This window comes from Platalea leucorodia (genome assembly GCF_965183815.1).
Source record: "Platalea leucorodia genome assembly, chromosome: Z".
Lineage (NCBI taxonomy): Eukaryota > Metazoa > Chordata > Aves > Pelecaniformes > Threskiornithidae > Platalea > Platalea leucorodia.
In genome coordinates, this window is record NC_138858.1 from 5682298 (window position 1) to 5698499 (window position 16202).

At 46.3% G+C, this 16202-nt stretch overlaps 1 protein-coding gene across 1 annotated transcript in view; it reads right to left on the bottom strand.

The window, feature by feature from the left end:
* Window positions 1–15876, bottom strand: part of SETBP1 (SET binding protein 1) — a 263504-nt gene extending 247628 nt beyond the window's left edge. Inside the window, 1 exon segment of the mRNA XM_082335560.1 lies at window positions 15795–15876. The gene's annotated coding sequence lies outside the window, so the exon portion shown is untranslated.
* Window positions 15877–16202: the final 326 nt, after the last annotated feature.

The window sequence follows — 16202 nt, forward strand, 5'->3', positions numbered from 1 at the left end:
AATAGAGGCAGACACTTTCTTGCCTCAGGTTAAACAATAACACAGTGATCAGAGCACAGAAAACATGGTGTTGCCCTATGAATCAGGCAGAAGAGTTTCAAATTCCCTATTTTCCCACTTCCCATGTGTGAGAGAGATGCCCTCAGCTGCTGACTATTCTGGGGGGAACTCTGCTTTGGATGAATTATTCATTACACACTGGGCCAGGCAGACACTGTCTGCAGCCCAAGATGCTCCCTGGGGTACTGGAAGTGCAGGAGGATCCACCTGGGCCTCCTGCAGGGCATATCAGGGACCCAAGTACTGAGCGCAATGGAGGAAAACTAAACTCAATGTTTTCCAGAGTTCCTCATCCTTGGGTACCGCTGCTCTGCGGCAAAGGCTTAGGCTGACTGAAGCAAAGACTGTGCTCTCATCCTTTCAAATGTGGGCTTTCTTTAAAACATTGTAGATTGAACCCTTTGAGATGGAAGAACTCATTTTCAGTATTTAACAAAGTTTTGGCCAAAGTTAATGGGAGAAGCTGTGAATGTTCAGCTGAGGCAAAAGATGTGTCACCCAATGACATAGAAAGGCAAAGCCAAATACCAAACATTTGCTTAAAAAAAAAAAAAAAATATATATATATGTAGGGTGCTGTTTAGGTGCTTTAGGTGTTTAGGTGCTTTCATACACCATCCATAAAAACCCCATCTAGCTACCCTGCACCACCCATCATGGCAAGCCAGTTGCTAAATTAGCAGAAGAGTATCTCAGAGAAAAACAAAGATATTTAGATATTTTCTGCTACTTTAGCAGAAACAGCTCCCTGGTGGGTCAGAGGAGTATCCCTTCTGGCATACGGAGAAGGAAACAAGAAGGCACTGCCAGGAGTAGGTGCTGGGGGTGCAGACCTACTCTTTCAGCAGTAGCTCCCTGCTAGATTAGCTCTGCTACACTGCCAAACCCCACCCCTTGACCAACTGCAAACAAAATATGAGCACAGCCAGGGATTTCCCAGGTCATTCTTAGTAACAATAAAGGAGAAACAAAAATTATCTTGCTACCTATCACCAAATCATAACAGCATTATAAGTGTAGACTACTCTAAAGCACAGCTCACCAAGAAAAAACACATTTCCTTGTACCACTGGCTTCTTTCTGGTTTTTTAAAAATACCTTGCACAAGCTTAAAATTCAAAAAGAAGTAATAACAAGCACCTTCTATTAGTTATATATCCACATTTCCACTGGAGTATGGCCACGGGTCACTTGGCTGACCCTGGCACATATGGCTACTAATGGAAAGTCCTAAGCATCCTAGAGCTCCATGAAATCATTGGGTGACATCCACCCAGGTCCCAGTAGACAAATTCAAATAAAGTTCCTATAAATAGCACAAGCTGACAGTCCAAGCAAAAAAAAAAAATAAAAAAAGGAAGAAGTATCATAGAGCCTGAACTGCCATCTGGTCTTAGAGGATTTCTGTAGCTCATAGCAGATAGAAGTACACCATAAAAACACTTATGCTTAAGTTGCACATCTTCTGGCAATAGGGAGGAGACTCATTTCCCACAGCTGCTGCCACTGGTCTCATTTAAGGTGATCTTGAAGAACTAACAGACCCAAGGTCTCCTGCATGCCTGCCTTGACTCACTCTGTGGTCAGCAAGTCTCTCCATTTCACCACCTGCAAAACAAGGATAACGCTTACCTCATTCAAACCCATTGTAGGGTGGGTTAGATAATGCCCTTACATAGTTCTGAACACAAGTGTTTACCATGTGGTAGTCACTAATTACTAACGCAATTAGTACATTAAAGCCACCCAGTTGCAAGGAGCTGCTCCACCTAATTGACCAACCTTGCACCTCGCCTCTCTTTTGTGCCTATGGAGGAGGTGGGAGTCAGGGTTACCTTCCTCTTCCAACTGGTCCAATCAAAAAAAAAGGCCGTCCTACTTGTCTGCCATTTCGCATTGTTAATCTCCTTGGAGAGGGATGCAATGTACACACACTCCTGGGCTGCAACACAAACACAAGGTGGTAAAAGCTCCGCAGTGCAGCATTCCAGGGAGTTACTGCTCTGGTATGCACGCATGTACAATGGGCACTCTGTGCTGGCCTCCGCCCACAGGTTTTTAACCTCTCTCGATGCTGGCAAAAAAGAGCAGACTTCTGGCAGACAGCATCTAACTCAGCAGGCAGGGCAGCAGGATGCACCCACAGCCACCAAGGGTGTAGGGAAAGGACCACAGCCACTGGCATAATGAACCACCCCCCTTAGGACCCTACGTCAAATGGGAACTGAAATAAAACTCACGGCTCCAAGCTAGGAAGGATCTTTCAGGTTTTGAATCATTGGGTAATGCTTTATGGAGGGTGAATAAAAAGCCAGGCTCCTACTCCAAAGTCTGGTTGTGGGTCTTGGACCCAAGCTCTGGGTCATGATGCCCAAATCCTCATCCCTGCTTGGCCGTGTGCCTCCAAGTCAGTAGAAACAATCAACAGATGAATAAAGTCATTGCATTACACCAGTGTCAGGTGAGTTCATACTAAATCCACCTTAAAATCCCACTTAAAAAATATTGGCCCCCTGTTCTGCTGAGAGCCTGCAGATGATGATATCACCAGACCTGAAGGTAGCAACAAATAACCCTGCACTCAAATGCCATGCAGAATTAACTGGGTTATTGTGTTAGATATCTCCCTACTCTCCTCCAGGGTTAATGTTAAATGACTTGGGTGCAGGGACACTATACTTGTCTTTCTTGTTTGGGCAGGCTACCTGCGCTTTGACTAATTAGGAAACCTCACTTCAGGCTTCTGAACGTGTAACCTCTTTTGGAAGCCTCCCCATCTCCCCTCTGCCTGCAAGCAGAAGCACTGAAGGGACAGCAATGAATGCTTTTCCTCCAGCAGCTCTTCTGCCTTAGCTGGCAATGTGCAGATCTGGAAATCTAGGGAGGAAGCGAATTTTCCAGGAGAACTCTAGCTCTATTTTAAACACCCAAGAGAAGGGGGCTGTCTAGACTTTTATGTGCTCACCCAAGCTGCCCTTCCAGGCCTCTAAGGCTCACTAGCATCAAATCCCGTTCAATAAGCAACGACAGAGGCATTTTACCATCCAAATTAAGCTCCCAGAGAAAAGTGTTACCACTAGTAGGCTTCCTGCAGTCAAGTTAAATTTGAGGAGGATAATTCACAGGTGAATGACAACAAATTTCACAGAAGTTGGCATTAGCTCTTAATTAGGGAGAGATTCACACTTCCTCTGATAAGTACTGAGAAATAATCAAATGCCTGCGTGCTCAGCCTTGCTACAGCTGCTCACATGTTTCTTATCAGCTCCTCTGGGCACCTCAAACACACTTCTGGAGGCAAAGGCCTGAAGTACAAGACCTCCCTTTGGGTCATACTAGCTGCTTTCCATTAAGGGTTCTGAACACGCTTCCTTCTCCTCCCTCAGGCAACTACTCATGCTTGCAAGTATTCAGATGCCAGGGCTATAAAGGGATTAAACTGAAAATTTGCTGAGGACAAAAACAGAAGTGAGAGCCCACAGCAGGGGGGAGAAATCCACCTATTTGGGATTCTCTATGAAGTGAAAGTGGGTATAACACTTGGCATGGCTTTGCCCTATGCACAGGAGCAACCACATTAGTAACAAGCAAATGCTGATTAGACAAATGTAAGCAAGCCAGGTTCAGCTGCCCAGCGTTCATACTGCTGCTCTGATTTGCTCAAGCACTGGGAGCACCAGCAGAGAGCTTGGAGCAATGTTAAGAGATGCTGCCCAAATCTTGTAGTACACTAATCCTAGCCATGACTGTAGCTACTGAGACTGCTTTCGTTTTATCCAGAGAGTCCCAAATGCCTTAAAATGAAAAAGAAAAAAAATTCTATTGAACAGGTTCAAGTGAGGGGAAACTGAGGCATGAGTCTGAGAGTGTCATAGTGAATGTGGAGCCCACGTCTTCTTGAACTCCATGTCTATCATGTTGCTTTTGGATGTCACATTCTCTCATGTGACATAGAGTTAAATCCCTAATCTCTGCAAAATATCAGAAATCCTGGAAGCTTCTTTACACTCCGTCTTTCTAAAACCATTCACCACAAAGCACTGGAGACTATACAGCAATATTTAATGATGAGATATCACCTTTCACTCCAAAGACTCCTTCCTTGATTATATATGCCACGGCTGAAATGCAGCTGCCGCTGGGGCAGAGGCCAAAGGACAAGCCACATTACACCCAAGGGAAAGTTTTGGTCAGAAACCTGCTTTTATGAGAAGTGTCAGTGAAACTTCAGAATCCATCATGGGACATAAAAACCCAACGGCCTGGCATGCAGCAAGCTGCACTGAACTCAGTTAACCCACATTAGGAATACAAAAAAAAAAAAAAAGGTCCAAACTATTTCTTCATTATTGTTTTGCAAAAAAACTAGAAATTTCAAGTGTGGTTGTGGTCACTGTCTGTGCACTGCCAGATCACCAGCAGCACAAGTTTGATGCCCAACAGGAACAGCCATCTGATCACACTGCTATCAAATGGACCAGAGCACATAAGATGGGGGCTAAGACTTTCTTCATGCCAACTTAAAGGCATTTCCAGAGGATGGGTAAAGCTTATGAGCCCATAAAGCCAGTGTGGTGCAGACAAGTGACATAGTATGATGCAATACAAAGTCTGCTGGGATAAAATTAAGCCACTGCAAATTTTTTTGAATGAATTTGAACAGGAGAATGAGTTTATATTGGATCAGTATCATGCACCAGTAGCGTATTTAATGTACTGCCCAGAGACCTGGAGCTAGATTTATCGCATCTTTGGACCACAGCCTTAGTTACTTTCTGTGGCCATGATACTCAGAAAGAACAACCCAGCTTTGGCAGGGAGCTGGAAAAACGACTGTGAGAGATATTTTCCATCCACAGGTTCTACAGATCCCATAGGAAACACCCTCTTCCTTTCACTTGCCTTGCATCAATCAGATCAGAAACAAGGCAGAAGTACTTCCTCTTCAAGCAAAATAAATTAACATCATCTCTTAATAAAGAATCAGAGATGGCCTGGTGACATCTAAATCCCAGCTGGGCAAAGCCCTGAACATCCTGCCCTAGGTGATCCTGTGCTGAGGAGCGTGGTGGACTGGTCGATCTCCAGAGGTCCTTCCAACCCCAAACATTCTGTGCTGCTGTGATGTATTATTTGGTCTCTCTCCAGTGCTGGGCAAATTGGTCTCTCTACTGCACGACAATTTTAACCACACTGTTAAAATTCCCATCTATAAGATACACCTGGATATAAACATGTACAAAAGAGATGTGGATATACAATAAATACAGTATGAGATCCTCAACTGATATGAATAATTGCAAGTGGAATGACCATATGTGAATGCCTGTAATCCACAGATTATCTACAAAAATAACTAGCTTGCTAACTAAGGCAAGTGACTCATTAATAGGGTGAGCTAGATGTACAGAGGGTTACACAGAAGAAAGAAGTTTCATCTCAGTGTGGTCCCCCTGCCTCCAACACTGCTTTTGTTCCAGTCCTTCCGCCTCTGCCTCTGATTTTGCATGGGTTATGTGAGGGCTTTCTACGAAGGGAAGAGGTGCAAGCTCTCCCAGGTGTGGTCTATCCACATGAAAACAAGGAACAAGGATTAATGGCAGTTACCAGAACAACAGCAGAACGTAATCTCAGCTCGTTTCCATCCAATTGCCCTGAATCTGAGTCCTACCGGCTTTCTGCCCCTCTACCAGCATGACTGAGTAACTGACTGATGGCTCTACCTTGGCGTGCTCAAGCCTGGCAAAGGGATCCAGGAAAAACCACACTGGAGGGGAAAAGACGAGATAACCCAAAGATCTCTCACAGCCAGATGAGGCTGCAAGCATCTCTCCCAAGGTAAAGAGACAGAAATAAATGAGAGCCTAAGCATACCCATAATTACAGAGGCATGTAAGTATGCACATTACACACGTGTGTATCTGTCTTCTCAACATAGAGACATTAAGAGTAGATTATGGAATCATATTTGACTCCATAATTAGGTTTAAGACTCCATAATTAGATCAGATAGTCACCTTTCTGTGTAAGTAACTAACTATCGTACAGTGCTGAAGGGAGGGCCAACTGAATGATTAAACAACTGACACAGCCATAAATCACAAGGCCCATAAAAGCAATACTGCCCAAGGTACAGCTGTAGCAACAGCCAGCATAGCAAAGCACCCATCTGCAGTGGGAGCAGAGATGCCCATCTTATTGCCCAAGGACTTTTACAAGCTCCAGCCTGAGAACTGTGCCAAGGATTTATAAATCTACTCATTCAGAACCTAAAGCTGTATCTGGGTGTTGGGGAAGGGAGTATGGTCATCAGACCTGTTAACACCTCCTTGTGCTGTCTTCTGGTTTCTAAAGGACCAACCTCATCCCACTAGTGCCCTCAGAGACAAATGCTGCTGCAGGACTGCAGTAAAGCTGGGCTTGATTCACTGGATTTACATCTCTGAATCAAGGAATAGTGTTTGATCCCAATGAAATCAAGAGTTGGTCTGCCATTTTTACCCATCACCCTTGTGAAGATTAGGCCTCTGGGACACTAGAAAACAGAATGAGATGCCAGCTGTGCTCCATCTCATTACAACACAAAGAGTCAGGTCAACACCAGGTTGCTGAGCTCCCAGACCAAGCATCATCATTCTCAGTGTGATGTATAACCAAAGGTGACTCCTGAGATTATCCAAGAGAATACCCTGAGCACTCTGCTGCGTGTAGCAGCGCGTGCCACTACAAGGACAAAACTTATTCCGTTAACAACAGCCATAAAACTCTTTGGCGAAAAGTGTCAATGTGCACAAGAAGGGGACTTCAAATGCTTACTCCGTTCTAGCCAGCTCTCGCCAAACGCACCATCCTGGAGGTAGTGGCAGCCACTCCAGGCTACAAATGGAAAGTTTTATGGGTATTTAGGGAAAGGTTATTGGCACAGACACTAGCCACAGAAAGCAAAACCCTGCACAATTCCATCATCTGCATTACCAAACTTTCCTAGATTGACTCTGCTCTTGGAGAGCTGCCATCAGACACAGTAGCCTCCTTCTAACACCATTGTGGTAGAGCAATAATCTCTCTTTCTCCCTGTGATCAAACATTTCCCTCTGCACCCTGAAATGCGTGGAAAATGATTTCCCTATATAAATCATTAACAAGAGGTTTGTTTTTATTTACTGCTGCTGCCACGGGACTCCTCCTTCCTCCTGTTCTTTCTTTTTTTTTTTCCCCTCCTCCATTATTTCATTTTCACTTGCATAAGTGCCAAATACAGCAGCTTTCCCTCCCTTCAGGAAAAACAAAGAAATAAATAAAATAAAACAACACACCTGATAGAGAATGCATCAGGTTTTGGCTCAGCATCCATTCCTCAAAGCTCTAAGTGATGGCACAAGGATGACCAAAAAGGCTTTGGTCCAGGATCTATCCTGTGCCCAGTCTAGAGGCTGTACAAGCAACACATCCCATATTACTCAATTCTGCATGCTTCAAATGAGGCAAGGAATAAGAAAGGTTGGATTTTGTCCATGCAGATTTGCACTGTGTGTTTCCGTGCTGAGTAAGCAGTCGTGTTTTTCTTGCTTGGTGCTGTATAATGTACCTAGCGTCCCCAGCATCAATGGGGGGACTGTGGGAAAACAGGGCATATAAAGGGCATTCAAGAAGAAGACCAATAATTTGGGGTATTTAGAGGAAGGCATTGAGACTACTTTGCTTTGCAGAATGTATCAGTCTTTCGGCTTTGAGGGAAGAGAGAGTGTCTGGGTCAGCAAAACAAGAAATATGCTTAAAGCCTCATGGATTGCAGAAGAAAAAGCAGGAGGCAAAAGCAGCACAGGACACAAGTGGATGCAGCTGGATGAACACGGGGCAAAGAGCAGCCCATGGTGCCAGAACAGCGACGTCAAGAGGCATAAATGTTAGTCAGGAGCATGCCGGTAGGAAGACCCAAGGCCAGGAGTAAAGGCAAGATAACTGAAAGCTGCTACGGGCAAAGGAAAGGAGTAGCTTCACCTCTAATGAGGCTGAAGAGGAAGCGGTTACAGAAGTTCTGGGAGAAGTTGAGTCAGATGGGAGATAAGAGCCTGCTGAGTACCTGCACGCCCGAAAGGCCTCTCCAGCTGAACTACTTCATTGTGCTCTTTGTGTGGTGTTGCACACATCAAACTCTCTCCAAGGTGGCAAATAGGTTCGGAAGCACCAGATTCGCTATTTGAATCTCTATTCAAGCGGAACCAGGACTTTGGACTCTTATTCCTTTGTAATGCCACTGACTTCAGGAGGACGTTAAAGGTTGGGATGGGGTCAGAATTTGGGGGAATCCAAGGTCAAGCCAGTCATGGATACCCTCTCTCTCTACTGATGACATGGAGGTCTCTGTCTCCTAATCTGAGTCCTTTGCTTAGGTGCCAACCAAGCAAAGCTTGGTCTGCAGGCTCTGATGGGTCAAGAGACCCCTGAACTGAGGCATCCATACCACTGCTCCCCAGCTGGAGATGGATGTAGGTTTGAATAGGGCCCCAGTCCCTACCGACGGCCACACTGCATCTTATTGTTATTTTAATTGTTGCTCACACTTTTTTTTTCAGAGGTTTTCCTCAAGAGCCCTGGGAAGTCTGTACACTGAGCTAAGCCTGAAGAAAACGTTCTGGCCTGAAAGCCACACTTAAAAGGCAGCATGTTTTAAGAGCAGATGTGTCTTCACCTCTGATAAAAGGACGGAGGAGCAGGACCTATGTTTCTGTGACTACCTCCCACAACACAGAACTGGAACTAATGTAAACCAACACCTATAGCAAATGACATTTATGACACTTATCCAGCAGGATTTGTAGGGATAGTGCTACTCTCTTTAAGCCGACAGACTAAAAGATCTTGGTCGACTTTAGGATGCCTACAGTGACACTTTTAATTTGTCATGACTTCAGAAACCATGACCTCCATTTTTTCATCCCCCTCACACACCAAAAGAAGGCAGAGGCCTTCAACAAGCCCTATGTTTATATCCATTTATCAGCTCAAAGTCCGGCAGGTTAGACTGCTGCCCTGTTTAAAAGCATCTGGTTAGAATAATTTAAAAGGGAAAAGTGTTTTCTCTTCTTCCCCCACCCTCACTTTTTCTGAATAAATTGGGGGAAAAAAAGGAACAACTGACAGCTGGAGAGAATTTACTCAACCTTTCAGGAAGAAAATTGCCATCAAGCAAAGAGAAAGCATGACATTTTTCAGCCCATTAGGTGAAGGTTTATGGAAGTTACAGAGATGTGAATATATGAGTTAATATTTTAAACTGTTTTGCAACCTTGGGAATAATGGGCATGCATAATAACACTTTGCCCAGATGCCTGCTATAATACTTTGCATGTATACAATGCTGTTCAAACACTTACTAAACTCCCCCAGTTAAGCTTCACGTCTCTGATCCCTTCTGAAAAAGAACTGAAGAATTCAGTAGAGAATTATTCCCCTGCACAGAATTCTTTTGAGTCCTCACTATAGAGCTCCATAGGAAGGCTTTAACGAGAAAAAGGAAAAAAAAAAAAAAAAAAAAGAAGCAAAAAAAAAGAAATATAAAGAAAAATCTACAGGAAGAATTTCCTTGTCTTGCAAACTAATAGGATTTCAGAGGAGTTTCGGTGGAAAACTGATTGCATTCTCCAAAGCCAAAAATTTAGCAAGACTCAAGGAGAAGTAGGCATGGATCACAGCATCACTCCAAAATATGCTGGGTCTGGAAACACACAGGGAAGTTAGGCCAGTGTCCAAGTCTTAGAAATCACATCAGTAGGATATTCAGGATATGTGGACTCATATGGAGGAAAGACATGCCTGTAACGACTTGCAGCTTGACCTCTGGTTTGAGTATCATCATTTTCTCCCTTCCATCTTAAAACCAACTTCCCCATCTGCTAAAATACCAGGACAGAAACAGAATGATTCATTGTATACATATATATCTCTCAGTTTTAAAGGTTAAGGCTAACAAAAATTTCAAAGTAACATAAAACCTCAGGCTTCCGATCTTTAACCCATCTCTAATTTTGAGGTATTTAAGTGAGTCCTGGGTTACCCCATGCTTGCCTACCACACATTCTTCTGAACAGCTTTCCCAAGCACTATTACAAGAGATACTGTACTACAGTAGAGGAAACTTCGCTCTCATTGTTGCCACATTCGTAGAGCCCTTAACTGCTCAGGACTGCACAACGGCACTTACAAAAACAGGAATTCACTGCTTCAGAGGCAGTGAGAAGGTAAGTCACCCCACAACTGCACTTAGCCACAACCCCAGCACCCCACTCTGCCAGGCATTTGCATCCCAATGTATCATGTACTGCACAGATGAGCCTTTGGGCCATGCTGTGCTCTGATATTCACCGGAGCAGGTCACAGCCTTGCCACCACCTTCTGACCTCGCGTTTGCATGGAAATTGGTCTTCTCCTGCATAACTTTTCCACACATTGGGCTTGCTTTCAAAAAAGTGCTTCAGGCTCACCAGCCTTACATAGGGAGGACAACTCAGGCTCATCCTTATCATCTGCACAACTCCTTTTTTCCCTGCAAGACCCCTGTGCTGGATTCACACATACACGAGCCCCACCACTGTCCCCACTCATAAGCAAGAGTAAACGTGATCCTGGGATCTGTGAGCAACACCAGTGACCTGATTCCCGAGTACTTTTTTGGCCACCTTCCTGTTTTGTCACCTGTGCTTCAGCCCCATCACTTTCCCCTTCACATCTGAAGTCAACATGATCATCGTCACACACTGCCAACAGCAAACAGGTTTGGTGGACAGGCAGCCAGGCAAAGATCATAGAGATACAGAGGCCTGAGACCTTGTAAAGATCCCCAGCTGGACTGGGAAGTAAACTAGGGCTGTAAAGATCATAATCAAGCCTGGATCAAATCCTCCCAGTCCTCTGGGTATTTGAGGTCCAGGGTTTCAATTTGGCCTTTTAGAGCGAGAGGTGTCTAACCTGAGAACTCTTCAAAATTTTCAATATCATAAAAGACAACAAAAGCCTAAATGAAATAAAGTCAGAAGATGGCTTTTCATATCCAGCTGCCCCACAGTTTACAGTAAAAGCTCATCATTGTGTTTGGACAATCTGTGCTGCAAAGTAAATCCAACTCCAAAATGGCAAAATAGCCCCTAACTCTGCTTCCTCTCAAGAGCTGATAAACAGAAATTACCACCCCCTACTTCCATCACAGATTTCCTCAGCTCTGAAAGACAAGAAGCATTATTCTCTGACTGCTTTTATTCAATTTAAGAAATTATTTTGCCTTCCCTTTTTTTTTGCCCCTACTTATTTATCCCCCTCTCTTTGCACTCTACCACCAGTTAAACATGAACGCAGAATCTGGGTGCCTGTTGGGGAGCTGCACTTGTTTCCAGCACCCAGCAGATCTGTAAGCAGGTCTGAAGACACAATGAATTTTTGAAGCCACATCAAGTGAAGTCTTTACATTGGAAGAAGGAGAAAGAAACCATCTCTAAGGGTTTGAGTGCACCTCAGAAGCAACTGTGCTAACAACAAGCACTTGTAACCTGATTTTGTGCCCGTATCAGAAGGCAAAGCAGTCCCAATCTCAAAAGTTTGGAAATCATTTTCAGATCTGACAGTCGCCCCAGGCTAAAACTTGGAATTGAGGGGTTTTAAAGCCCATCTTTAATCAAGATGACAATTTCCTAAACGGATGAGTCATTTTATTTCCTCAACAATAATAACAGGAAAGGAAACTTTTTTTTATCATGTTGGAAGGAGAGAAAGTAATGAGAACAGAACCTATAATAGCAGCAAAACCAATCCCAGTAGAAACCATAAGCTCTGCAACAAAACACTGGCAACTTTCTCCACTAATGTTCTCCTACAGACTCTTGCCTTTCTTGCTAGGCCTTGGACTAGCTCTAAACCTTGGATGGCTGCTGCCCTAAATGTGCCTGGACTTCCCAGCAACGAGACTAGATTTTGCCATGGGTTTCATATGACCACCTTTTTTTTTTCTGCACAGATTTGATGCCCTTCTCTCATCATCAAATGCATGCTTAATCATGGCGCTTAACACTCAAAACCTTGAGTGCCTGCATGTTATGGTAGTCAAAAATGACACACAAAATTCTCTGAACATGGCTTAAATCCTATTCAATTGGCCCTACTGTGGGCCATGCATCATGGAGCACATTTTGGCAGTTATTATTAATGCTGTCTTTCAACATCATCGCAGACCCACAGATCACAGATACTCTAGAGATGGGTAGTTAACGGGGAGCAAGAAAGACTGCCGAGGCATATGGTTAAACAAATCAGTCGTCAATTCACTGGGAGAGCTTTCATTTCCATCACAGCAATCTGTTGGATCCCAGAACTGTTTTTATGTGGTTCATTAGACAATAGCCTTTCTTGCTACTAGTTGGGTCAAGAGTCAAAATTGCTGTGTAATTGCAAGCCTCTGAGTACAAGGCAAGAGTTTTTCAGTCCTGGAGGGTGTTGTCCAACGGGGAAAGAAAACAGAAGGGAAAGATTATGTGTGAGCAATTGAGCCCTACTGAGAGGGCAAAAAAAGTCACTGAAACTGGGATTAGCCAAATCTTGTAATGGAAAACAAGAGTCCTGTTGGTAAACTGGCATTTACACCTAAGAGATGTGTGCGCTGGGGAAAAGGAGCTCAAAGGATGGGTCAAAACAGACCAGAATAGGAAATTAAGCAGCATCCTAAGCCAAAAAATGATGGTTGGACCTTTTCAAGCATTTAACTCCTTGAGTTAATTAAGCACGTGGCAATAGCTGTTCCCAACTTAATCAAAGTACATTATTGGAAATGGTGCTGAGGAACCTCAGTAGAGAAACCCAGTAAATATCAAGTCAAGCTAAATAGCTCAGTTATGAATATTATTAATAATAAATCATGGCCACTGTTTGTTTTGTTTGCCAACAAATAGCGTAGTTTATGGCTCTGCACAAACCTAAGACACCATTTTATTACATTTCAGAGAGTGCATCCTCCTAAAACGATAATGTGTTAATAATCTATGCTGGGCTTTTTGGCAGGAACCAAAGAACTCAAACAACTTGAAATAACATCAGCAAAAAATTATTTATTCCCCATCCCTAGTTGCAGAGAAAACAGAGGTTTTCTTGGCTCTGTTACTTCTCAATAGATTTCTGGTTTCAATTAAAACTTTGAGTCTGAGAAGTTAAAAAAAAAAAAAAAAAGCCAAAGCCAATAAGAGATGGAAGAGAAGTCTCCATTCACTGAGTGTTTCTGCTTTTTTTTTTTCCCCCCATACTTTTACATAACCCTTCTGAGCTAGGAGCAGAGATTAAAGTACAACTATATTGTTTGGAGGGGTTTTTCTCCTTTCAGCTGAAAAAAAAAAGGAGATGAAAAAAGTTTCTCCTTTGAGTGGAAGCAGGTTCAGACTGAGGGGAGTAATCTCAGCGAAGGCCGAGAAAGCACAGGAAGGTGTGTGTGAAGCAGACACTTGCACATTTTCCCTGATAGGCATTTTTTCTCCTCTCTATGATAAAAGGTCCTAGACACTTGTTTCCTCAGGTTCGTGCTATCGCTGCCTAACGTTAGACGGCCGATTATATCATTACTGTAGCCTGCACCAAGTTAGTCCTGGCTGCAGGGGCTGTCGGATCAATAATTGTTCCCATTTGGGTCCATAATATTCAACACGGGATTGGATTTGCCAGCAGTCCTTTACCCCTGAAATCCTCCTGTCAATACCAAAAGGATCAAATTACTTTCCCTGACAGCAGAGGACTAGCAGGCTCAGCGCTTTGCTCGCCTCGCACATCCTCTGCGGTTTGACAGATGGACATATAAGGCAACGCGGCGGGTCCCCCCCCCCGGCCCGGCCCGGCCTGGCACGGCCCCGGCTGGGCCACCGCGGGCCCGCGGCTAATGAAACACCTCTGCTTGCGGGGGGAGAAGCCCTGCCCGGATCCCCCCTACCTCCCCCCCCACACTTCTCCCCGCCGGCCGCATTTGCTTGTGGCGGACTCCTCCCAGTGCCCAGCTCGGCTCGCCGTCCTCACGGCAGCCGCCGACCCACACCCCCGGCCCGGGGAGGGGGCATCGCCACCCCACGGCACCGGGATGGGTGGGCAGTGCCCTCCCCTCCCATGCACCCTCCCCCCATGCATTCCTTCTCCCCCGCGGGGAAGCCCCCCGCATCTCCCCTTGCAAACCCTCCTGGGGACCGGGGACCTGCCCGCCGGGGGGTGGCCGGGCCGGGTGTCCCCCCGCCGCCGGCGGCCGCTGCCCGGGTCCGGCTCCCGGCGGCGAAATGCCCTTTTAGCATCAGGCGTCAGGCCCGAGATTATCAGTGCCGTTTATTTGAAGCGGAAACGAATCGGAAATCCTTCTCTCAACTGCCTTTTTAGACACATAAATACACACAGGCAGGGGCAGGCAGCGCAGGGGACGGCCAATGCCCGGTGTGATGCACACACAGACACACATGCACACACACATTTACACACACACACACCGGGAAAAAAGGGCGGGAGGGGGCCCCCGCCTCGCCAGAGGGACCTGATTTCCCACCGCCCGCCGGGGAGACCCGGCGAGGAAGGGGTGTGAGTGTGTGTGTGTGCGTGTGTGTGAGCGTGTGAGTGTGTGTGTGCACGGAGGTGGGCAGGGAGCCTTGCGCCAGGGCTGGAGTTGACAATAGCCGCCCGCGGCTGTAGGCTGCGTTTTGCACACGCCCCCCCAATACAAACACACCACGCCACCCCCCCGATATTATCGGCGATATTCAAACCGCCCAAAACTGAACTCCACTTCCACCCGGGGGGGGGGGGGGGGGGGCGGGGGGAAGGAGCCACCGGGGTCCCGGGGGCAGCAATCACCGCCTTATTAATAACCATTATTAACGCGCCTCACTTCGCCACCAAGCAGGGGGAAAAGGGGGGGGTCCCGCATTGCTAATTACTCCCCCCCTTCTCAACCCTCCCCACCAAACCCCCACTTCTTTCCTCCTGCAAACAGCCGCTTTTCGAGGCTGCGTGTCCTTTTCAATGTCAAAACAAGCGCGGGGCCGCGGCGGCCGCCCCGGGGCAGAGGCGCTCCCTCCCCCCCCCCCCCGCCCAGCACCGCAGCGGACCCCCACGCACACGCACATACACTCACACACACTCACACACACACTCACAAATCCCCATAAGGTTACAATGTTGCTCTCTAGCTCCACTTAACCTGCAATTTACGAAGCGGGGGGGGTCTCCCCCCTTCGCCTTTCCACACGCACACACATAGCCTGCCACCTACCCCGGGGAAACACGTACAGGCTACCAAAGGGGTGTGGGGGGGAATAAGAGGGGGTAAATACATCATGCAAACTCCTAAAAAAATTGCAACCCATTCCCAGCAGCACGGTTTTACCCCCCCCAGCCACACACATACACACCCCCCCACCAGCCACAAAGCATGGGGAGGGAAGGGGTCGGAGGGGGAGAGGAGGACTCGCATGCATTGCACAGCGGAGAAATGTCCCCCCCCCCCCCCCCAATAAATAAAGCCCTTTCCGCGCCATTGCGAAGTCACAACAAGAAAAAAAGGAGACGACATTAACTTTTGCATGCAGAGGGGAAAAAGGGGTGGGGGGGGTGGGGGGGTGGTGAAGAGAGAGGGGTAAGACCCTCCCGCAATCCGGATCATCAAGACAGACCTTTCCTCGATGGCTCAGGTTTTTTGTTGCCTTTTTTTTTTTTTTTTTTTTTTTACTAACCCATATCCCCAAAACGGCAGCGGGGGCTTCTTAGCAGCTTCCTCTTCTTCTTCTTTCTTCCTCCTCCTCCTCCTCCCTCGGATTCCCCCCTTCTTGTCTCTTCTCTTTTAGATCCCGGTTTCAATCCCTCGCCACAGCCCCCAAAGGTGCTTTTGCTTGTGTTGCGGCAAACCCATGGCGGTGTTCATCTGTCAGATTAGGGGAGCGCACGGCCGCGCAGCACACGCAGAGCGGAGAGGGAGGAGGGCGGGGGGGGAGGAGGGAAGGCACCCGGGGAGAGGGAGATGGACGGACAGACAGACGGATAGATAGCTCGATAGATAAATGATAGATAGATAAATAGAGCGAGATAGAGCGAGAAGAGGGGAAAATGGCGTCTTGGAAGCCGGAATCCCGGAGTAAATCAAA